The sequence below is a fragment of the Ambystoma mexicanum genome, chromosome 2p (genome assembly GCF_040938575.1).
Source record: "Ambystoma mexicanum isolate Mex_15411 chromosome 2p, UKY_AmexF1_1, whole genome shotgun sequence".
Lineage (NCBI taxonomy): Eukaryota > Metazoa > Chordata > Amphibia > Caudata > Ambystomatidae > Ambystoma > Ambystoma mexicanum.
The window spans coordinates 192,362,504-192,388,338 of record NC_090923.1 but is presented as its reverse complement, the minus strand read 5'-3'; positions in this window follow the sequence as shown (position 1 = coordinate 192,388,338).

Here is a 25,835-nt window from a genome sequence, read left to right as displayed (position 1 = left end):
GATTTTTGTAGAAATAGACGTCAATGATGATGAGTTTAGCCTATAAAAATGGCTGTTCGACTTAAGCTCGAGGAAGTCGGAGCGAGACAGGTGTTTGCAATGCTGCTGATTTCCATATGCTGATGTATGTATCATTAAACGGACTTCCCTTTGCCAACTTACTGAGTCCTGATTTTTTAGATGTGCTGGAGTATGTGAATCATGCACCCTGTCACATGGTGCAGCTATCCAGTATTACACGTTCTCGGGGGTTGAGTACTGACCAATGGGCCCGTCAGTAATTTCCTCTCCTCATGGACAAGAGTTACAAATCTCTTCCGGTTGCGCTGAGCATTACATGTCTCTGTACCTTGGCAGGCTGTTGGGTTCTGTTTCTGGCCAAAAATGACTCTGGAAACTCCAAGTGAACTGTTAACTCTTAACTTAGCTTTGGTTTATCAAATACAGTTCTTAGAGTCAGGTAAGTTATGGGGACATAGGACACCCACCGGGATCCTCTCTCAGGGCTTACATCTTTACAACTGACAACCCTGGAACACTCTCATAGGTAAACATTCTCTGCTCTGCATTCCATCTCAACATTCTACTCAATTGCACCAGATGCAGGCAAAGCTCAAAACAACACATCCTCCCCCTACAGGGGCAACATGACAGCAGTAAGATATGGGTGACACAGTCAATAAATCATCAAAAATGTGTCCAATAAAGTTCCTCCTGAAATCAAAAGATTAATCAAAACATTTCACAACAGGTTTTGACCTGGTCACCTCTACAAAAATCTAATAACAGCAAAAAAAAACATATGTGGATTAAAATAAAAAATGCACCTGTGGAGTGAAACATATTAATCTACCTACAATACAGAAACTAAGAAGGAAGACCATATTATCAACAATATACTATATATCAACTGTGATCAACTAATAGATCAACTCACTCCCTTCACCCAACATCCACTGAAGCAAAACCTCACTCACCACAGTACAAACATGCAGGATCCCCAGCCATCCTGCCCAACACCTCATACAACCTCATTTTAAGAACAATGCTATGAAATTATACCAACACTATTGCTACAGCACGTGCATAAACTCAAATGCAACTCCCATGCACCGCTGTCAATAAATCTTTAAAGTCCATCTGTGGAAAAAAACATTCTGTTTAGACATTCTATATCACTAAAACTATCATAGTTGTTACTACTGCCTAAACTACACTACAAATTCTTATCAAAACGGAGGCCATGACATCCAACTCATTCTGCTCACACCAACTTCATCAAACACTCAAACATGTCTCACAACTACACAGGCCTCACATGACATTAATTGTACTAACCGTTTATATAAATAGCACACCACAATAGAGTAACCAACCTACACGCTAACAAGTGCCCTGTACAATTCAAACAAAACACTTTTCAAATTCAGTAACAACATTTCAGCAATTTAATTCCACGTCTCGCTCCTCCTCTTGGGTGCATCACTGATGATAGTAGTAACCTCAGGGGAAACACGGGCCCCCTTTAACAGCTTCACTGCTCCCACAACACCAATTTCAGTCACAGGCTCACTCATGCGCCCCGTATGCAGTGCCCGTGGGAACACGGCCCCTTCATCACCGGCAAAGTCCAAAGATACTTTGCAGCTCTTGCTGCTCTTTTCGCTGCCAATCACATTAGCACAGCGCACGGCATACCGGAGAAAAGCCGAACCACCTTTACGCATCCGTGCGTTTCCTCTCCCATGTATACATTGTTTTCTTTCTTTTTCTGTATTCCATCAATATATCACAGGGCAACGCTATACCTAACAACGCTTTTCTTTCGGCTCCCTTTCCTCTTCAAACAGCAGCTCCCGTAGCAATACGCTGCTCAACGCACATAACAGAAGAAAGAACCACCAAAGACACGCGCTACGTTGTCACGTCTCAGCGCGGAGCAGGGTTCTTTTTTTCCCTTCTCATTCCTCCCAATGTTCCAGACAAACAAACACTGTTTGTAGTGACAAGACCGCCACACAGGGGCCATCACCATCACACCATGCATTCTGTTCTACGTCACCAGTTATGCTGGGACCCCGTGGTGAACAGAGCTCTCCACCAACGAACTTTGCCGACTGTGCTTCCCCTCACAGCTTAGCGCCCCAACGAACTCCCCAGCACAGCGCTCTCTTCACAACTCTGGACTCCAGTCTCACCCTGCAAGTCACATCATTAAGCCCAGGCAGGTAGTCATATTTTAACTCTGAAAATGATTCCTCCAAAGTAATTTGCAACTTCTTGCCAGTTAATGGTCCTCTCAGACCTACTGCACTCTGCAGCGCTCCATAGTCTCCATAGCGCCACTTTTCTGCACAGCGCCTTTTCTCCTATAGAGCCACTTCAGATCCTGTGCAGCACCTCTCTACTTTACAGCTCATATTCACTTATTATGCAGCACCTCAAACACAGCGCCACTACACTGCCTGTGCAGCACTTCACTCCCTCTGGAACTCTTCTTCACTGTACCATAAAGCACCTCTTCTCATTGGGACTTGCTTGCACTTCAACACTGGACTTCACTACCTTCGCAGCACCATCGGCCGGACCTCTGTCCCACTGCCTCTTGCAGCACCTTTGGCTGGACCTCGTACTTCACTATCTTCGCAGCACCATTGGCTGGACGACTGTCCCATTGACTGTAGCAACACTTCTGGCTGGACCTCTGTCCCACTGCCCTCTGCAGCACCTCTGGCTGGGCCTCTGTCCCACTGCCTCCAAAGCTCTTCCTCCAGTGTCGTCTTTCTCTGCCCCCACTGCCTCTTCAGCGCTTCTGTCTGGGCCTCTCCTGCCCCACTACCTCTGTAGCACCTCTGTCTGGGCCACATTTGCCCTCACTGCACCTGCAGTTCCTCACTGTCGTTTAGCGCTCTTACCTGGGAGAGGATCACTTCTCTTAGGGGGGGTGATGGGTGTCCCTCCTTGGTGCTGTCCCCCCAACACAGCCAGCTCCATCCTCGTCGCCAATGTTGGGTTCTGTCTCTGGCCACAAATGACTCTGACAACTCCAAGTAAACTGTTAACTCTTTACTTAGTTTAGGGTTTATCAAATACAGTTCTTAGAGTCAGGTAAGTTATGGGGACGGTATCAGGTAATATTATCCCCACCAAAAATATCGCCGTACATATGGTTGTCGGGAACGGCCATAGGCGATATTTTTAGTGGGGATAATTTATGGGGTAAACGGATGGGGGGATAGCGGGGGTGTCCCCCGCTCCCTTTTAAAATATATGGGGGTTGCAGGGGTGTCCCCCGCAGGTTCCCTGGGGTAATATTGCCGCAAAAATATGGCGACATTTTTGTATGGCGATATTTTTGCTGCGATATTATCACATGGAACCATGGGGACAAAGGACACCCACAGGCATCCACTCTCATGGTTTACATCTTTACAACTGACAACCCTGGAACACTCTCATAGGTAAACATTCTCTGCTCTGCATTCCATCTCATCATTCTACTCAATTGCACCAGATGCAGGCAAAGCTCAACACAACACAGGCCTTACGATAAACCACTAAAGAAGATCTTGTGGGGTCGTGGGGGAATTCATCACATTGTGGGGGTTCCTTTGTAGGGATGTTAAAAAGAAAGGGTATTCAAGGTTGATTATTCAAAGGCAACCAATTTAAGGCCCGCTCTCAAATGCGTTAATGAACGTATGTTCTTCGCTGCTGTGTTATTACGATTTTATGCCGCGCCAAATAACCACAGTAGTGTTATGGGAGAATGTGCTTGTGGGGGAAGTAGGTGCATTGTGTTCCCGCCAGGGATGAACAGACCTTTGTCTGACGAGACAATAGAGCATGAAAAGGGGGTGAGAAAGCAGGTCAAGTTTTTGACAGACATAGGGAGGAGTGATGTAGGCAGGAAAAAATGTGTGGTATAGTGTGTGGGTATGATGGAGCGTCGTATGTCAGCACATGACGAAGGTAGTGTCTCTATGTGTTGTTAGAACAGTTGTTAGATTGATTTGTACTTTGCCTATAAAACCGGTTGATGTCCGAAGTGATTGCATTTGTGATGGGCTCAAAGTGTGCTCAAGCCGTCCAGTAAAAGGAGATGGTCTCGATCCAATATTGCATTTATTCCTGCACCCGATCAGCACCTGGAGAGATAGGTCCAGACTGCGAGGCCTGCGCATGAGGGATCCCCTCCCAAGGTGGGCTGTATAACAGATGAATGTGATTGGATGACGATCGAGGAAGAAAGGGTAGCATTGTATTTGCGTGCTGTATTGTATGGCTTCCGGGTGCAAATGGCAGTACAAATAGTTCACGCACATCTCCATCTGCGCAGCTGGTGGATGCACTCAATGGTATAGCACCCAGAGGCGAATTATAGTAGACATTCCCCAAAGTCACCCCTAGCTGTGAAGTTGTGTTATGTGCCCTAAGATATAGGGATGGAAGGATAGCTCAGGGGTAAAACATTTGTCATGGATGCCGGACAACGCAAAGCAGCACAGGTTCCCGAATCCCAGTTCCGCGTTTAGAGACTTGTCTCCGGTAGTAAGGGCATAGTACAAGATGAATTCATTAATTAATATTACACCCATAAGCACAGAACAAGCCAGCCCCAATACCCCATAATTTAGCATTTCTACATGCGCAGTATGATGTAGCACCCAGATATACAAAAGTCATACAAACAGCTCACACTCATCCCTTACTGCACAGCTCCTCTGTGTGGTCTCGGTGACCAGAACAGCAGCGCAACATTGCCCTCCCTCTGTCCCATTCTGAACCAGCAGCGAAAGTTACAATGGGAGATGTTCAGTACAAAGACGAAGCTTGCAACTCCCTTAAAAACAGACAACATTGCTTCTGCGTGCAGAGGACCAGTGAGATGCCTGGACTACTGCGTCATCTGGGGCTGGGGTGTGGAATCCCGTCTGTAAGAGCGACTGACTCGAAGATTTTAGATGCAAGAGTTTCGTAGTTGTGTAACAGTAACAGAGGAGATTATGCCCCACTTTATTTTGAGATGGATCTTGTTTGAAGCATTTGAGGGGGTCATACCATTAATGTTCGTAATGCCAAGGCAGAGGACTTTAAAAACGGGCTATGTGTTGTCCCTGAGAGACATTAGTATATGTTTCTTTTCTTTAGACACTGAAATCAGAACGGGTTGTATCCAGGCTCTAGCCACAGTATAATTCTGCATTGTATGCTTGCCATCTTCTCTTTTTACACTGCTCACAGCTCTCTAGCCAATCAGCAAGTGCGGAATGGTGGCTCTAAGCATCTGTAAAGGCAAGTGCAAGCTTCCCTTTCTGATGTGCTCACACTGAAGATATAGACAAGCCCCACGTGAGGCTGCTCTTTTCTTCCCCTGCACAAGCTCTAATTGCCTCTGGTGGGCCCACTCAAGGCCAAAGACAAGAAAAGGCAAGTTCATTAAGAAACACACTTTTGCTGCAACATTGCCAAGTTCGTTACACAATATACTTTATTGTAACATGGTTCAGACCAGAGCAAAGCCCCATTCATAGCTGTTCAAGAAGGTATGAGGAATAAAACTTCCCCACACTGCGTCCAAGGTGTATCACTGGAAAAACAGACATCCCAGCTCTATACGTAAAGGGAAACCGTCATGAAAGGGAAACCGTCATGAGCCCTGCAAAAGTCCCCATTGTGTGGAATAGCACAACATACTCCACCTGTAGTTTGGGTAGAAGGCCACTTCGAGGTCTCCTTAAATAAAATGCAGCTGGTACGCACAGTGATCTATGTATGCACACTCCTCTGATGGCACCTGTACTACATTATACAAGCACCCCTTGACCTTTCGGATCTCACAGATTCAACCACTTTAGATCATTATTGGGTTAGCGTGACTCCACCCCGTACACACTTCCCATGCAGCGTCAGAGGCGTGATAGGGGGTAGGTGAGGGGGCTGTAGCCCCGGGTCTTTTGGTTGTAGCCCTGGATAAAAGCTCAGGGGCTAGAACCAAAAGGCTAGCTAGCTCTGAGCCCCGAAAATCCCGACATTAGCGTAGCCCTGGATCTTTTCCAGACCTAGCAATACCCATGTGCAGCGTACCATTGCTTGGGGAATGCATTGAGGTATTTTAGCACAGCCTGCCCGTCTCCACCCTGGAATGAGGAACTACCCTGCCATCATGATCGCATTGGAATGCCTGCTACCCCACCGCCATACAGACCCAAGCAGTCATTAATCTATCAGTAGTTGTGTCTACTGTGCCCTTAACACGACAAACGACAGAGCAGACCCCAAGCAGATGTTTGACCTCAGTTTTATCACCACCCTAACAGGAACCTCTGAGTGGAGGTCAAGTTCAGCTTCTTTTGGTACCTCCTCTTTTGCCCACCATTAAAATATTGCAGGCATTAGAGAGTGCACACGGGAGGGGGCAGACCGCTGAGGCTGGCCGAGCCCCACCCACATGGAACACAAGTGCATGCAAGGTCTGGCAGGCCCCGATAGTAGGTGGTGGGGAGGTGTGCATGTGGGGCAGAGGGGTGCGCTGTGTGTGTATGTGGGGGAGGGGCACAATATGTGTGTATGTGGGAGAGAGGTGAGCTCTATGAGGCGTGAAAGGAGGGGCGGAGGGAGGAAGGAAGATTAAAATGATGGGGTTAAATTGGTGAAACCCCCTGCTTTTAAGTAAATACTGCCAACGCGGGAGAAGATGGTTGCCCATTTTCCAGCCCATTGAAGGCCGCACCAAATCAGCCTAAAAAAAAACACAGCCTTTATGGTAGGTGGTCTTCAACGGCGGCCTACAGCCATATAACCCTGCTTTTACATAGGAATGTTCTCCTTGTCCAATTGTCTTCATTTTTTTAACATGCACATTTTTTTCAGCTCAAATGGAAATACACTTAAGAAAGGGGGGCTGGATCGCACATTAATACGTAGTCCTATAAGTTACTATTATACCATAGCTTGATTTCTATATGGTAACAGGACTGCTCATATGTATTCATTTTGAAATGAAACAATACAATGATGACTGAGGACACTGCTATCAGTTACATTGGTAGAGTCAGACTGGCCTATATGGAGCTTTGGAAATTTCCCGGTAGGCCTCTGCACCATGTGGTTTTTCCAAATGTTCCCATACAAAAAAGGTTGGACTTGCTGAAAATGTGTAATATGGGGCCTCTTGGAAAATTGTTTCCAGGGCCTCTGTTAGTTCCCAAGCCACCCTTGTATCTAAACGGATATCAGGGAATAGCAATACTATGCGCAGTGTGTCATACTGTACCATGCTGTATCGGGTATATGGTACTATGTTTGACTAACTAACAAAACAATCACATCTATGAACTACACAGCATCTTTTTGTTTTTGTTTTTTTTGTGTTTGGTGCTCATGCACCTTTGCAAATATGCTTGACAACAAATATACATAACAAAGAAAATCATGTCTAGGGGCAGTGGATACAAAGAAAGAACAGCATTTTATAAAATCTGACGGCAGACTGAAATGTATGTCCTGGCTTAAAACAAACGTTTACGTTCCAACTGCAGTATATTAAAATCACTTCCAGCCCAGCCAAAGTTATCGTATATAAAAATAGTGAGAAGAAAGGATGGTATCATTGATAGTAGATCAGCTCCATGTTAATTAACACAGAAAAGAAATATAAAACAACAAGTGACATAAAGATAGATGAGGTACTACTTAAAAAGTGAAACCTGAGTATAATGCACAAGCATTGCCCGCAATAGAAAACAAATAAAACACTTGGGAAGATGTCATGAGAAGGAATACAGATTGGCTATGTGAGCACATGAGTTTTACAACCAAAGTTACATGTAAAGATAGCCGAAAGATAGATGTTGATTATTCCTCATTCACTTTCAATTATGCAACAATATAATATAGTAGGCGAACTGTAGAGAATAGCATAGCACTACTACTACCCCGATAGATCTTGCCCAAATTAAATTGCGAGTCGATGATTTGGTTTCTCTGCGTATCAAAATGCATACAAAAGAGAAAAAGAGGCTTTAATGTTTCCTGTTCAGCAATAATCCCACAAAAGCGGCAACTCCCATGTGACAAGTTGGAGTCCCCGGTTTTCCAATTTTTTGTGCTAGCTCCAGTATGAATCAAGTCCATTCTGAATCTCATATAAAGGCTTCTAGCCTTATTACATGGAACACAGTTTAAATAGGGCATACGAGGTAACTGACTTTGTCTAAATGTGCATATTCCTCAAAAGAAGAGTAATCCTCAATGCAATCACATGTTATAGACCATATAGTCGTTTCGAAAGTATGTTTTTTTGACTAGTGCTGGTCGCAGAAGTAGATCTTCTGGCTTCATGTTTATTTTGTCTAAAATGACCTTCATACGTTCACTAAAGTGGGCAATTGATGCAGGATATAACTTAAGAAGCATGTCAGTAAGGTCCTCATAAAGAGAATTGGCAAGGGGGTGAGACTTTATATTAAAGTTAGATAGCAACCTCCATGCAAATTTGGAAGCTAGAGAATGGAGACCCAGTTTGTGAATGAGAATAGCATTTGGCAAGGACATAGGAAGGCCAAGCACAGTCTTCCATATTTTACCCTGGATTTTATTCAAGATTGGGCCGATCTCCAATAGGCAGAGGTCCAGTCCATAGAGGATATATCTTCTACCTTCATAAGATAGTGGTAAGAGTGGCTATGAGTGGTAAGAAGGAACATTTGCAGTGTCTATATGAAATACATTTCATTTGTGCCGTGAGATGGTCAACCTTAGTGGAAAGAGAAGTCTGCCATTTATCCAGGGAATTGGAATTTGATAGATTGTATCCCAAATAAATCCTTCCATGAATTGGATGGATAGGGTTTTGATTAATTGACCACTTAAATGTTCGAATTTTTTTCTTAGAAGAGAAGACAAGAATATTCAATTTGCACAAGTTTATAGATACATTATTTTCTATGCAGTATTGAAAAAAGGAGTTAAGCTTGTTTTGTAAGCCAAACAGTGTGCAGTCAAATAAGATGACGTCTTCCGCAAATGCGAGCCAGTTTAGTCGCAGACCCCCCAGTTTTACTGGAAAGATGTCATTAGCATTCCAGATAGTATCGATGTCAGCAAGGTAAAGGTTAAAAAGAGTTGCTGCAAGCTTGCAGCCTTGCATGACACCGATCCTAGTGGGGATTTTGTTTCTAAGAAGCCCAGAATGGTTGATACAGACTTTATAGTTTGTTTTTTGATGTAGTAGCGCAATGATGGCAACAATGTGCGCACGGATACCATAGGTCAGCATTTTATTCCATAAGTGGCCCCTTATGACACTGTCAAATGCTGATGACAAATCAAGAGACGCCATATAGATGGACCATTAGATGTTTTATGAGAAGATACTAAACGAGGAGATAGTATTGTAGCGTTGAGTTGGGTATCCATTCCCTTTCTAAATCCAACTTGGGCCCTAGAAAGAGTATGATTGGTTGCAATAAAGTTCTCTAAATCGTTGAGAACAAGTAGGGCAACAATCTTGGCTGCAACATCGATTAAGGCAATAGGCCTAAAGATTGCTGGATCATTACTAGCGCCTTTTTTGTGTAGGGGAATTATAATCGATGTTAGCCATGAAGTCGGGATATTTTTAGTCTGGAAAAAGATCTGAAATCTTGACAGCAAAACGTTGGCCCAAAAAAGGGGATGGGATGATTTGGGAAATTTAAATTTGTGAATAGCCCATACAATGTCCTCCAGGGACCAGGGGACCAGGGGCAATTCAAGGGAATGCTGTTCACTAAGGTACATAGGGAAAAGTAAAGTGAGGTGAGAGTAGGGAGTATTTGGTCTTAAAGAACTTATACCAAGCCACACCGTATTGTCGAGACAAGAAGGAAGGGTTCCTGAAGGATTTCTCAAGACTGCCCAAATTTCTTGGGTATTGCGTTTACATAAAAGTTTAACCATTTTTTGATCATCTGAGAGATGGCGTTTGAAGCCATTTCTTTTTAAATTACATTTTATATCTAGATAAGATGTTTTTTTTTAGCTGTAGAAGTCTAGTAATGAAGATTTGACCCTTCGAAGCTCATAATTTTTGGAGTTTTTGAGCAAAGATGTGGCTAGATGAAATTTGTTAGAATGGATCGATGAAGAAGAATTAGTTTGTAAAAAAGAGAGAGTTTGAAGATGAGAATTGATCATTTGCAGGTTCCAAACTACCATCTTCTCTTGGAAAGTGGACAGAACTATGACATCATTCATCACTCAGAGGTCACGATTGACTGATGAGACTAGTTTCCTGCATAACCTAGCATTTCAATGTATGGAAAGTGCAGATCTATTAGATTGTAGTAATGATAGTGCCGGCAATGCATTAAAGCCTTTATGGGGCAGATAAAGTCAGAATCCTATGATCACCCAGGTGAGGATTAATGATAGTTATGGGATCAATAACTACCTGACAGAAACCGAGACACTGCTATATAATCTATGGAGGAGCTGGCTGTGCCTCGTTGCCATGTTACATAAGTACGTTGTGAGGCCGGGGGTACAATATGTAACTCCCACCGCTCAAAAAACTGAACCCAGGATTGTCCCCTGGAAAGTGATTGATCGAGATAAAGGGACCGTTGGGTCCTGCAGTATAGGTAGTCATTTGTAACCAGGGTAGAGTTGAAGTCTCCACCAATGATTATTTCATAATCCTGATTCCTTAAAATAGCCTCAGAGAGTGCTAGGTTGAATTCTTCCATGATCGAATCTTGACGTGTGACCAGAGGATTCCAGTATAGAGAAACAAGTAGAAGATTATTATAACGAAATCCCTCAAGATTTAATTTTATAATCAGGAAAAATTCAAAGGAATTAATATATTTTGCTGTAAATCTCAGACTGTTGTGAATTAGGATTGCTAGACCTCCAGATGGCCATCCAGAGAGACGGCGGTTGGCATGTTGGAAATATGGAAAGAATCCATCAGAGAGATCTGACATACACATCATTTCCTGTAGTAGAATGATTGATGGTGGTTTTCAGACAGTTAACGAATTGTGCCAAGCAAAAGATTTTTGAAACCACAGCAGTTCCAAGAGGAAATGGAAATAGAACTAAGTTATGAGTTAGATACAGTCTTACAACCCTGGGGGGCCAGTTTGATTAGTGGTTCCTGTCCAACAAGGCCTTTTAATCATTGACAAGTGAAGATAGCTGCTCTAAAATGTTGATGTTGGAAGTTTTAGATAGTGAATCAGCAAAACCAGGAGGACCCAGATCTTGCGTAGAAATGGGAACAAAGTCAAGAAATTACCATGCATCTTCCATGGACAGAAATGCCTGTAGCTGTAGACCAATGAGTGTTAGGTCTGGTCTATGATCCCAAATCAGCTTGGTAATTATTTGGGTTTGCAACTTGCAAAACATACAATTGTTGTTGTGGTTCAAAAGCTTAACCCAATCAGTGTCATTGGAGACAAGATTACGTAGCGATGGAATTTTATAAAAAGTATTCATAAGAAAGGAGCGATTAATACGTGCTGGTCCATTTACTGACTAATCACTAGACAAACCAAGTACGAACTTAATTTCACAGGGAGCTTCAGAGAGTTCAGTAGATACAGTCCTGGGACAGGAATGGGCATTTTGGAACCGCCAAGTTGTGAACTAGCATTGTGCTTATTTTGTATTGATGTACAAGGTATATCTCGGAATGGACCATGAGTTATCTATCTATCTATCTATCTATCTATCTATCTATCTATCTATCTATCTATCTATCTATCTATCTATCTATCTATCTATCTATCTATCTATCTATATTTGTTTTTGTATAGCGCAATATCGCCCAAGGGCCACAGAGCACTCACAGGGGCAGGTACAGACAAAAAACATAAACAACAGACAGCTGGAGAGTCGAAGGACCAGAAGCATGAGACCAAAAGAAGAGGGAATGAAAGAGTTTACTCAGTGCCATCATTAAATAACCAGGTCTTGAGCTGCTTTTTGAAGGAATTAATAGATCCACACTCCTTTAGGGATAAAGACAGTGAATTCCAAATCCTGGGAGCCCAAAAGCTAAAATTAATGCTACCAACTCGTTTTAGGAGTTGGCGAGGTTGAACCAGCTCTTGATTATTATTGGAACGCAGATTTCTTCTAATAGGAGCTTTATGTATTTTGTAAGAGAGATATTTAGGAGCCGTACCAGATAGACATTTGAAGATCATAACAGCACTTTTGAATTTAATTCTTTGACCAACTGGGAGCCAGTGAAGATTCCTTATCTCAACCGATATCTTTGCGTACTTACCAAGGCCGCTGACTGCTCTAACTGCTCCATTCTGAACAGTTTGGAGTTTTCTTATGTTTGATTTAGAGGTACCCATGAGCAAGCTGTTGCAATAATCAAGTTTAGAATTAACTATAGCGCCAGCTATGATTGCCAGATTGGGCTTAGAAAGATATGTGTGGATTTGCCAGAGAAGATTAACTTAAGATATGAGATGTGCCTTTTGAAAGAGAGATGAGAATCCATGAAAACGCCTAGTGTTTTTACATGATCAGAAACCAAGATATTACTGTTGTTGATTTTAAAGCTTCGATATTTGTCATCCAAATGTTTTAATCTCTGGGGTGTACCAACTATCATAAGCTCCGTTTTGGCCTCATTAAGAGCTAAAGAATTAGAAGCCATCCAGATTTGTATAGCTGAGAAGCATTCTCTTACTCTTAAAGCATCTTGTTCATAGTCTCCAGAGTAAAGACCAACTGTGTGTCATCGGCGTATTTGTAAACCTGACACCCATGGTTCGTAGCATGTCACACAGCAATTTGGAGACAATGGGCCTCATTACGAGTCCGGCGTTAACCAAGGCGGTAAAACCGCCTGGTTAACGCCGGACTCGTATTACCATTCCGCCTCCGTGATTCCCGGAATTACCGGGGCATCACAACCCCGGTTTTCCGGGAATCACGGAGGCGGAATGGTGTAAATCCCCATTCCCATTGAGTCCTATGGGACTCAATGGGAATCGGGATCATGGAAACACCGGCAGCATCTTGTAATGCTGCTGGTGTTTCCTCGTCCGCCTGCAGGCGGGCGGTGTTAAACCCGCCAGGTCAGACCTGGCGGGAACATCACCTCCCGCCTGCAGGGGTCGGGATCAGGCGGTCCGGAAACAACGGTGGCGGCGGGTTTACCGCCACCGTTATTTCCGGACCGCCACGGTCGTAATGAGGCCCAATGTTAAATAGAAGTGGCGACAAACAAGATCCCTGAGGAACTCCGCATAAGAAATTCCCCTTTAGAACTGCTGCAGATCTGGGACCTAAGAAAGATTTAAACCAGTCAGCCGCATACTGGGAGCATCTACCAACTGTGGTGAGTCTTTTGGTGAGAAGTTCATGGTCAATCCAATCAAATGCTGAAGATCCAACAAGAGAAGCAATGCAGGATTACCTTTCTCTATAATGGAATATTGGCAATATTATTCTGGAGGTCCAAGAGGGCTGTCTCAGTGCCATGATTGGCATGAATGACAGACTGTTCCTCTGCAAGAATGTTGTTACTTTCAACAAATGTTTGATATTGTACGTACGCAATCTTATCAATGATCTTTAACAAAAACGGAACATTAGTAATGGGTCTAAAGTTGCCTGGTATTGAAGGATCAAGATTATCTTTCTTTAAAAGAGGAGTGATCCAGGCCTTTTTGATGGTATTAGGTACGTAAGATTCCTCAAAGGATTGATTAATGAAGTGCGTGACCCAAGGGGCCAAAGTATCAGCAAAGTCCTAAAGAGTTTAGCTGGGAAGGCATCCCCTTTTCAAGAGGAAGGTTTGAGATTGTGAATAATATCGAGAACCTCAGATTCTGATACTCTTTCAAACGAGAAGACTTCAAGGGAGGTTTTAGCACCCTGGTCAAGTCTCTCTAGCGTTGGGGGATGATTTGTGAGAGTAAGCAGTTGCTCTTTGATGGCCTGTTGGTGTTTCTCGGTTTTACTGTTAAAGCCGTCATGGATGGCTTGGCACCAGGCATTGCTTTCTTGTGTCTGATTAATAGGCAGAGGCTTTTTTAGTTCTTGTAAAATAGAAAAAATATCTTTGGTATGGGATTTAGCATGATCAATTCTATCATTTAGGTGATTAGCTTTGGCGTTCTGGATTATTTCTTTATAACCTTTGACAGCCTGTTTATAACGCACCATATTTTCCGTGGATGGAGCTTTTCTCCAAATTCTTTCAGCTGTACGTTTGATACGTCTAGCTGTTAGAATATCCTCTGAAAACCACTTGTTCTGATTAGTGGTTTTTTAAAATTTTGCTGGTTTAAGAGGGACGAGCATATCAAATACATTGTTGTTAGCTGATCTGAGTAGCTTGGAAAACTCATCGAGGGAATATTGTTTCTGTAGTGAAGGAAGACGCGGGACCACTAACTCTTTGAAAGCCGCATGTGTCACATTTTTCTGGTTCCGCCAAGTTTTCATATGGTTGTTCTTATTAGGCATATGGGTTGCTGGTGCTTGAGTCAAGCATTCAAAGTTGATAAGAAGGTGATCGGACCAGATGCATTCTACAATAGTGGAAATGTTAATATGAAGATTTTTTGTACTGATCCAGTCCAGTATATCACCACCCTTATGAGTGGCACTGTGGACCTGTTGTTGGAAGCCAATAGATTCCAAGGATAAAATTAAATCCTGGTAGGCTTCGTCAAGGGGGTTATTAAGCCAGTGATTGAAGTCACCAAGGATGACAAAGGAAGAAATATCCTTAGACAGATTACCTATAATAGCCATCAGTTGTTCTTCAAAAAGCGGAGTGGTTCTAGGGGGATGATATATTAATAGCATGCTGATGGAGGATGTGGGATTTATATTGAGTTTTACCATAAGCACTTCACAATTGTCAAGGTTTGAACAGTTGACAGCGTGTAGATCAGGGTCTGTTTAAAAATGACAGCCACCCCCCCTACCTCAGATGTATCTCAGAGGATAGCCGTTGCACCTTTCTATTGTCCATTGATGTTGTCTCGAGGGAAGATAAAGCGTGCAGGGCATTACCTTATTTAGGGGTGGAAACCATTATTGGCCTGGGAATACCCTGAGTAGTCGTCGCAGGAGTGGAAACAGATGAGTTTTTGGGAAGAGAAGGAGCCTCCGTCTGCACAGCAGTCAAAGCTTTTTTGTTTTGTGTTGACGGAAAGAAGTTGGATAGTTGAGATTGAATAAGAGGTATTTCAGGTTCGCTACCCCTACAAGGTAATAAAGCAGAGGGGATTTGTTTGTTGAGGTAGTGAAGGTCAGAATTCTGTTGGTTTAGTCTTCTGTGGAAGACCATTCAACTGTGTACTAATTGGATGCTGTCTCTCCACATATTTTTAGATCCGGTTCCTAATTATAAGCAATTCCACTTTTCGTATTATACGTGAGATACTCATAGTAATGCGGTAAGCCTTGCCAGAATTATTAATTCTTTTTGGCATAGAAGTTGCATGATTTAAGGTAAAACCAACCTATACTAAGTGTTGTGCTATCTTCTTAGGTCACTGTCTGATTAGGCAGTTTAAACTCATGAGGCGCAGTCAGAAGTGCGTACCCATACTAAGCCCATGTTATGACACATTGTAATTAACTTGTTTCCGCTGAAGAATTTCCTTTAATCATTTGTGTGATACAAAATTGGGAATGAAACATGTTGGGAATGTTTTCACTGTTATATTAATCATGACAGTTGTATTTAGATACTGATAGTTAGTGCCATACATGCCGACAATGTATTTTGACTTTGATTAAATACGGCGTGTGATTAGACACAGGTACTCTCAGATTAAGACCTAGTGCTAGTTTAAAATATATGTGTCATTTTTTTCATTTCTTTCATTTTTTTCCCATTTTTTTCCTTTTTAATTCACTTTTTATCTACTTTTTTAGTTGTTTTTTAGGTATTTTTTATGGAGTGTGCTTATTCGTACTGATGAATATCTGTTTGTAAAGTCCGTAGTGGTGTTATTTAGGTTATTTTTAGAGCATAACTAATTGTTTTTGGTTTAATTGTAGGTTTCACTCTTTCTTACATATATGTGTTGTAGAGTATTTTGAATGTATGAATTGTGTATAATCAAATGAGAATTATTGATTTGTATCAAATAAAACTTTTAGAGAGTTATATTTATAAAACTGACTCTTGATTTATGAAAGAAATATTTAAATTCAAAGAATTGAAGTGGTGTCAAATTGGGTACGCAATGCTGACTTTTCCTTTATGATAGGGTTGTTCTTCATATCAGAGGACTCTGCCCTTTCAAGTTGTAGCAAAGGAGGGGACAGGATTTTTTTTGGGTAAAATGGAATTTATTGTATCGCATATTTTGGGCGAGAGAAGTCTGCATATTTGCAGATTGCATCATGGAATTGATAGTTGATGGTATTTGATGTCGCCCATCTACTTCTTTTAAGTGAAACACTGTCTTGCTCTCATCATCAAGTTCATTGAGATATGGAGCATGTTCATCAAGAAAAAGATTGCATAGATTTTTGATATTGGTGTTGTGACCCTTGATTTTTGGAAGAAGTAAGTTTTTTTATTTGGAATTTGCAGGGTTGACTGTGGTCTTATTGATGTTCGTATTTTTTGCACAAAGACTCCTTTTCAGCACCCTCATTTGAGATTTATTTGCTTTGCGTGAAATAATATGTGGGTGTGCAGACCATAGTCCTGAATAGTCGGGTTCTCAGAAGGGGAATCATTTGCTTGAGTAGTATTGAGTTCTTGATCCGATAAGTCAATGATGGCTGAGGGACTGTCAGGAGACTCGATTTGAGGGGCAACAAGGTCCCCAAAAGAACCAAATCTGTAGGACATTGGGGCACTAGATTCAACTTGAATAGAAAGTGATCTATTTGAAGCAGTCTATCATGCTGTAATTTGGCAACATCCCCAAGGTCAATCTGGGGGTCTCCAAGGGGCCACTATGAGGAATATTGATACCCTGAACAGCAAGAGCATATGACTTAGATTGCACATTTTCCAGAGGGGTCTCATCATAAGTTTAAGTGTACTGAGAAGATGACATACATCCACTATCTTGGTTTGAAAACACAGTTTTACAGGCCAGAAGTGTTCTTTCTGGGCAACTAGCGTGAAAACTGTGGCAGGAGTCTTGGGCTAAAATGAAGCTTCGATTTTATTCAATTTGGATAGAGTGACTGAAACCGACTCCTTAAATTCTCTATGGGCATAATGAGTAATCTCATGTCCTCTATCCAACAGATTCAGTATCTGTATAATTACGGGAACATTCTGTAGGTCCTGTGTGTTGAGATCTATGTGAGAGTCGTCTGGAGTGGAAAAGGGCATAGGAGGTTGAATAGACTGTGGAGGTAGATGACATACATCCACTATCTTGGTTTGAAAACACAGTTTTACATGCCAGAAGATTTCTTTCTGGGCAACTAGCGTGAAAACTGTGGCAGGAGTCTTGGGCTAAAATGAAGCTTCGATTTTATTCAATTTGGATAGAATGACTGAAAGCGACTCCTTAAATTCTCTATGGGCATAATGAGTAAACTCATGTCCTCTATCCAACAGATTCAGTATCTGTATAATTACGGGAACATTCTGTAGGTCCTGTGTGTTGAGATCTATGTGAGAGTCGTCTGGAGTGGAAAAGGGCATAGGAGGTTGAATAGACTGTGGAGGTAGATGACATACATCCACTATCTTGGTTTGAAAACACAGTTTTACAGGCCAGAAGATTTCTTTCTGGGCAACTAGCGTGAAAACTGTGGCAGGAGTCTTGGGCTAAAATGAAGCTTCGATTTTATTCAATTTGGATAGAGTGACTGAAAGCGACTCCATAAATTCTCTATGGGCATAATGAGTAAACTCATGTCCTCTATCCAACAGATTCAGTATCTGTATAATTACGGGAACATTGTGTAGGTCCTGTGTGTTGAGATCTATGTGAGAGTCGTCTGGAGTGGAAAAGGGCATAGGATGTTGAATAGACTGTGGAGGTGTAGCAAAATCTTTGGGAGCACCCATAGAAGAAAGGGGTTGCATATTTATAGGATGAGGTGAGACCAACTTGGGGACAAGATGATCAGGTGAGGGTGAGCTTGCCATCATCGGGATGGATGGGGGACAATTCGATAAAGGGTCAGTGCCGATACAAGGCAACTCAGTAAACAAAAAAATGTCAGTTTTATGAAAGTGTACTTGTTCTCGCTGTTTCTAGGATTTAGATACAGGAAGTGATGGACCAAGGGAAAGACGGACCCGCTTGTCGAGTTCTGCCATTACAGCAGGGGCTAGCGTAGAGGTATCAGAAATATGAACTTAGCGGCCCTCTTCAACATTACCCAAAAAGGAGCAGTCATTTTTAGACAAGTCTAATTTTGAAATGTCAGAACTGGCATTGGTATCATTCACCTCTTTATTGAAAAAACAGTGGTTCCTGTGACTGGTATTACCACTTCGTGAGCCAACACTGGCTTAACAAGGGAGGCAATTGAAGGTACTTATTGTAGACAATCTCTCGAAATGTTTAAAGGATACAAACACTGTTGACAGGTGCCACAAAAGACCATTTCTTTATTTGTCTTTGTATTTTACAAATTATAATAACATCATTAGCTGTAGGTTTTAAACAATATTGATGGTCCCCAACACGTATTTCCACATTTTTCACCAATGGTTCATCAGAAGGGATAATAATCTACATCTTTAAGTTTCTGCACAAATTAAAGTGAACAAGAAAAGACTCTTAGTTAATCTGATGGATCCTCTAATATGATCTGCGACAAAAAACATGCATTGTTGCGCTAAACAGCATTTTAAAGAAATTAGGTGTTACAGATTAGAAATCTGCTTGTTGCCATGTTCTCAATAATAGTAAATAACTTGTGGTTCTTACTTACTTTTGGTTAATTATTGACCTCAATGTTGGGTTTTTGTATCATTTCATTGATGGTATATGGTATTACGCATTTGTCTTGATGCTGCTGGTGTGTTTCCAGTTATATAGTCTTAAATTCGTAATGTCAATAGTAAATATAATGGGCAGTGATACAAATTTCAAAGTTAAAGTCGTCTTTTAACTCTCGATTCCATTGGATGCTGTGCTTGCTTTTCCCGTGATTCTGGAATTGCTGCCATTGTTCCAAAATGGCCGGGTTTTATTTTGGCGTAGCAACGTGATGACGCGTAATGCGTCATCACGTTGCAGCCTCCATTTTGGATCGGGATAATACCCGTTCCTGCCGTGAATTGATATCGGGTTTTTTAAACAATCTCATAAAAGTTGTTCTCTCACTTTTTCTTTTATATAATTATTTGGTTATTGTGGATTCAATCTTATTAAAAGTTGTTGATTAGAGCTCATCTTAAATTATTTGATTTACCACTGTCCCTGTAATGGCATGTAAGGGGATTTCTAATTATAGTACACTAAACACAGCGTTGTGGTAAAGTTTCTGATCATGGCTTGTACTAATGTGGAAAAAACCCCAGTGAAGGAGAACAAGAGATCCAAAACCTCACAAATCAAGACAACATAGAAACAACTACCCCATATTCTTTTTTAGAAGAATGGAAAACAAATCTGCCCCAGCACATGACAACAAGCACCGCCGCAAGTGGTGGCCTATCCAAAGAGGGAGGAGAGGCAGAGGCAACATCAGAAGAAGATGCAAACTCAGTAGGAGTCAAGACGAGATCAAAAGAAAAAAGACTAAAAATTAAAACAAAAATCTACTTTCTATCAGCACCTATATTCAGAAAATGTCATCGACATCTTTGAAAAAGCAGTTTCACAGGATTTAAGAAAACTTTACCTCAACAAATACAAATCAAGGACGAACATTTGCAATATAACTAAGTTGGACAGAGAATCCCTCACAGAGCTCAGAAAGGACCACTCTATCACTATTAAACAAGCAGACAAAGGGGGAAAAATAGTGCTGCTCAACACCTCAGACTATATAAAAATAGCAGAAGAACATCTAAACAATAAAGACACTTATGAAAAATTGAAAACCAATCCTTTACCAGAACTTATCAAAGAATGGCACAACATGAATTCACACTATCTAGAAGAAGAATTAATTACAGAAGACAAATTCAATTTCATGAGTAATCCCTTTCCAATCCTAGCAAGCATTTATTTCTTACTGAAAATTCATAAGGAATATGAACTATTACCATCCAGCAAGCCAATAATAAACAGCATCGGGTCTCTAACAGAATCAATCTCAGCCTATATAGATCAACACGTCCAGCCTCTGGCTACCAATTTAGCCTCATTTTTCAAAGATACAAAAGACGTGAATAACTAACTTGAACAGATCAAATGGGAAATAGACTATAGACTAGTCACATTTGATGTCACTGGCATATATACCAGCATTTTACACAACAAAGACGTGGAAACTACCCAAGAATTCTTACAGACAAGATTTATTTCATACAAAAAACAAAATGAAATGATCATTAAGATGTTGAACTTCACCTTAAACAACAATATTTTTCTTTTCAATGAAACACTATACAAGCAGAGACAAGGTACCGCAATAGGGGCCAAATGTCCCCCTCTATACGCAAAATTATACATGGGCTCTTATGAATTACATCACGCATGGCAACACCCAGCCTTTTATGAAGATAATCAAATAATCTACTGGAGTAGATTTATTGACGATATCTTAATAATATGGAAAGGAGACAGAAAATCTCTATTTGAATATCATCAACATCTAAACAACAATCAATATAATATCAAACTCACTATAGTGGAAAGCACTGAGAGAATTCATTTTTTTGGATCTGGAACTGTACATTCATAACAATCAAATTCACCCAATGCTATACACTAAACCAACTGCAGGAAACAGTATTTTACATGCACCCAGCTACTATCTGACACATATCAAAAACAATATCCCATATGGGGATTACTTGAGGATCAAAAAAAATTGCACCGCGGAAGATGAAATGAACAAACACTTACATTTTTCAAAAGAAACATTTCTAATGAGAGGGTGTAAGTATCAACATTTGAACCAGGGCAAAAACAAAAGTAAAGAATCGACCAGAAAATATTTGTTGAAAACAAAACCTCGCAAAGATAAAGAAGATGGGAGAAACATGACATCAAAATCTATTACAACATTTAACACGGAAGCCAACACCTTGAAAAAAATCCTAAACAAACCTTGGAATTTGCTAATGATGGGCAAAGATCGTATGCCCTTTCTCACTAACACTCCATGCATTACCTATAGAAGAACACCAAATCTTAAGAACATTTTTGCCCTTCACATTTTTCAAAATGCAAAACATGTGGAGGTAAGGAACAATTATGGTTAACAGACAAATTGAAAGGACATTTTAAATGTGAAGACTGCAACATGTGTCCTTATTCAGACAACGGTCTAAAACAAATCATCAAACCCAATGATATAAAATATACCATCAAAGACTTGCTTAATTGTAACACCAAATTCATTGTCTATGCTATTAAATGTGTATGTTCAAAACTCTACATCGGAAGCACAATAAGACCTTGGAATATCAGGATTGCAGACGTGTGTTAAATCTGTGAGATATGTGTCAATCCCCTTATTATCTCCATATGTGCTATGTTTAACCCTATTTCCTTTATCTTTGGGGTTACTTGAACCACCTGACACCGTACCTGTTGCAGCCGTGGGAGGGGGTAAGCTAGTTTTAGGTGCAGCCATTGTAAGCATAGTGTGTCTGCCAGACAGAGGCAGCCAATAGACCAGTGATAACCAACACGCCTATTAACTTTATTACAATAGCTAATCTCACTGGCATTTTTGCTCTTACCTTTGCTGCGGTCCTGCAGCTTATTCTTTATGATGTTAAAGATGCCCGCCTGAAAATTCTGAAAATATACGTTAATTTGTTAGTTTTCTTTAATCAAGCTCTCCCTATCAGATAGTCATTTAGTGCCCAGGCGAAAAGCTGTTCCCACGCTAATCTCAGTGACCTATCTCTCAGAGCTGGTAAGTGCTCGTGGAGATGTGGGAATGATTGTTCTATGGCCAAAATGAACGTGTTGTAATACGCACGTACCCTTCTCCTTTTTAAATATTTTGGTCTCTTTATATGGTATACAAATTGGTGTGACAGCGCTTCGGGGGTATTGTCATCTGTGGGTAGCATTTACCCCTGGGCAAAACACAACGTTAGTAACTTCACTTTCTTTACAACACAGGACTATGCGGTACCTGCATGTGCGAGACAAAAGAGAAAGAGAACATGCATGTGATTATATGTGTGGTGCAGCATTCATTTTTGTTAGACAATGTCCTTTATTGGGTAGTGACAGGGACGGGGATGAGCAGAGGTTTGTTTGCTCTGAGATCTTGTGACCATGGGGTGGGCTATGGGCGATTGTCCAAAGTCTATGGGTGTGTCTGTGGCTGGGAGGGGTCAGGGGCAGTGTCACAATTGTCTTTTGTTGTAGTGCTGCGTCTTTGTCTGTTGTTGGTGTAGCTGATGCTGTTTTTGTTGCGGTGGCCCTGTCGTCAACGCGAGGGTGGGTCTGACCTTTGTAGGGCTTGACGTCATGCAGGGGGTTCCGCGTAACTTTACAGCACAAGGAGCTACTGCTTCCACCTGATGGGGCCTTGTAAAGCGAGGGCTGTTCCACCGGCGATTAAAGTTGCAGAGGAGAACGTGGTCTCCTTCCGCTATTGTCCAGTTTGTTGGTTGTACTTGTTCCTCATTTGTTTCTTGTTGTTGGGTGATCTTCCACCCGCCCCGCGTGCGCTAGAGCTGTTGAGAGATAAAGGCAACACTAGCAATCAAGGAAGACACATATTCATATATTTTGTCACCAAAAACATTTGCAGAACTTTCATAATCGGTCATTGCTCTTGAGGGTGGAGTTAGCGGAAGGTGCATCTGATGTCCAGTCACCACCTCGTGGGGAGTGAGGTGGTGATCAGACCCTGGCCTATTTCTTAGCTCAAACAGGGCCAAGGGGAGGCAGTACAACCAGCTTTTCTTAGTTGTCTGCTGAATTTTGGTAATCTCTTCTTTTAGTAGGCCGTTCAGGCATTCACAAATACTGTTAGCCTGCGGGTGATCTGCACATGCAAACTTGTGTTTGATGCCAAGCATTGCAGTTATGTGACGAACATCTCATTTGCAAAGTGCGGGCCATTGTCTGACCGCAGCACTTTGCAAACTCCACACCTTGGGAAGACCTCCCTCACCAGGAATTTTGCTGCTCTGAATGCATCCGCATGAGAGCAGGGCCCCGCCTCAACCCATCTTGAAATGGACATACTACTACAATCATGTATCTATTTCCTTGACATACATTTATCATGTCAATGTAGTCAAAGTGTAGGTGCTGGGGTATAGTACCTTTTATCACTTGCAGTGTGTGACCGGCTGTGAACGGTTGATAAGTTAGACATCTGCTGATAAAGTCTGCAACATGGGAATTTAATTCGGGGCAGAAGCAGGCCTCTGTTATACTTGATGCAATCACTTCCTTTCCTGTTTGTGTGGGATGATGTAGCTGTGCCAAGGCTGTTTTAATAGAGCCAGGGGCATCACTACCTTTTCTGTATTATTCTGACGCCACAATGCATCTATTGGTGACATTGTGCATCCCCTTTTGATCCATAGCTCTTTTTCTGCCATAGGTGCTGCTGCCTGTATTTCCATTATTTGTATTTCAGGGATGTGTGTGTACCAAGCCTTCATCAGCATTTGTCTTGCTCCCACCCCCACCTATCTTTTCCTTTTTCTGTGGGTGTCCAGACTTCTCCAAACTATGTAGCATGCTTGGCATGTGCGTCTGCTGTTTGTTACCTTTTGAGATGGGGTCATCCCCGTTGGTATGGGCCTGATCTTTTATCAGTGCTATTTCTCTTGGGTCATCAATTACTTCAATTAGTTCTGCAAGTAGTAGGGCATGTTGTACTGTGGTACCATCTGCTCTTCTGAACACTCTCCTTTGGCATTTTATTAATCCCGAGTGCACTGTTGACGTGACATTTGACGTGGAATATATCGTTACTCTTTTATCATAGCTCTTTTTTAGTGCCAATATTAGGGCCACTAGTTCTGCTGCTTGGGACGAGTAATGTTGTGGTAGTTGAACACACTTTACTGGTACATGCATCCAGTCTTCTGTCAACTTAACCACTGCTGCTCCTGTTCTTCTAACACCATCACTTTGGTCAATTGTTGAGGACCCATCAATGTACATTATTTCTCCCCCCTCTAGGGCATTTTCCTCAACTTTTCTCGCGCTGGAGTACAATTCAATGGCCTTTGTGCAATCATGAGTGTAGTCACCATCTTCAGTTACCTCAGCTATAAATCTTGCTGGGTTTACATTGCTGCACCTTACAATTGTTAATTCTGGTCTGGATAGTATTATTTCACAGCCTGATGCTCTCTGTGTTGTCAATGTTGATTTGGGTTTGTTCAATATTGCAAAGAGGGCGTGTTCCACGAACAGTGTAGTGGGGCACCCCATTGTTATTGATGATGATTTCTCCAAAGCAAAAGCTGCGGCTGCGAGGCTCTGTTCGCAAGGGAAGTGACCTAACATAACAGGGTTTAGATGTCTGCTGTAAAAAGCCACAGGCTTGTGTCCCATGCTTGTTTTCTGTGTCAGCACTGTTTCATTACAGCTGAGTCGCAATGTGAAAAAATGAAAACCTTTGTTCGTAGTTAGGGGTAGCTAGCACTGGTGCTGTTGAGATGGCATTTTTTAATTCATCAAATGCCTCTTTCATTTCTCTTGTCCATCCCAACTTTTTGCCCCCCTTTTGTGCTTCTCTGAGGGCCTCGAGCAGGGGTCCTATGTATAAACTCTAGTCAAAAACCCACCCCTTGCAGTAGTTGCATAGACCCAGAAATTGCTGTAGTTCTCACACTGTTTGTGGGTGTGGTGTGTTTGTTATGGCCTGTACCCTTTGTGGTGCAATGTTCCTTCCATGCTGTGAAATGAGCTGACCAATGTAGAGCACCTGTTCCTGACAGTACTACAGTTTCTCCTTGTCCACTTTGTACCCCTTCTCAGCCAACACTGTGAGCATTTTACTGAGTCCTTCCTACACCTTTCTTCGGTGGTGCTGCAAATGATGATGTCATTGACATACTGCATCACCGTACTCTCCATTTCAATGTTTCCCAAATCCATTTGTATCACTCTGTTAAAGATGGATGAGGACTCACAGTACCCTTGGGGCAACCTTGTGTGTTTCCATTTTGTGTTGCGGTATTTGAAGCTTGTTAGATCTTGTGAGTCAGGGTGCAGAGGTATCGAGAAAAATGTGTTTTTGAGGTCAATCATGGTGAACCGTGATGCTTCTGCTGGTATTCCACATAGTATGGTGGCAGGGTTAGCTGCTATGGGGTACTCTGCTTCTACAATGTAATTTAAGGGCCTAAGGTCCTGGATGAAACGCCACGACACTCCTTTCGCCTTGCGCACTGTGTACACAGCAGTGTTGCATGGTGATTCTGATGGTATCAATATGCCATTGTTTATCAGGGCTGTTATTGTTTCATATATGCACTCATCTGCCTCTTTCGATAGTGGGTATTGTTTCACTCTGGGTAACATTGCTCCCTTTTTCAGTTTTATTTTCACTCCACCAATGCTTTTGATGCAGCCAACGTCATATGGACTGGTGGTCCACAGAGATGCTGGTACTGCTGCCATGTCTTATTCATAAAATGGTACTGGTGTAGGGGCAGGTCTCTCTAGTTCCATTGCCGTTTTTAGTGCCACTTGCTTGTATGTTACCTTCAACAATATATTAATGCTCATCCCAAACACCATCTCTCCCTCTCCATT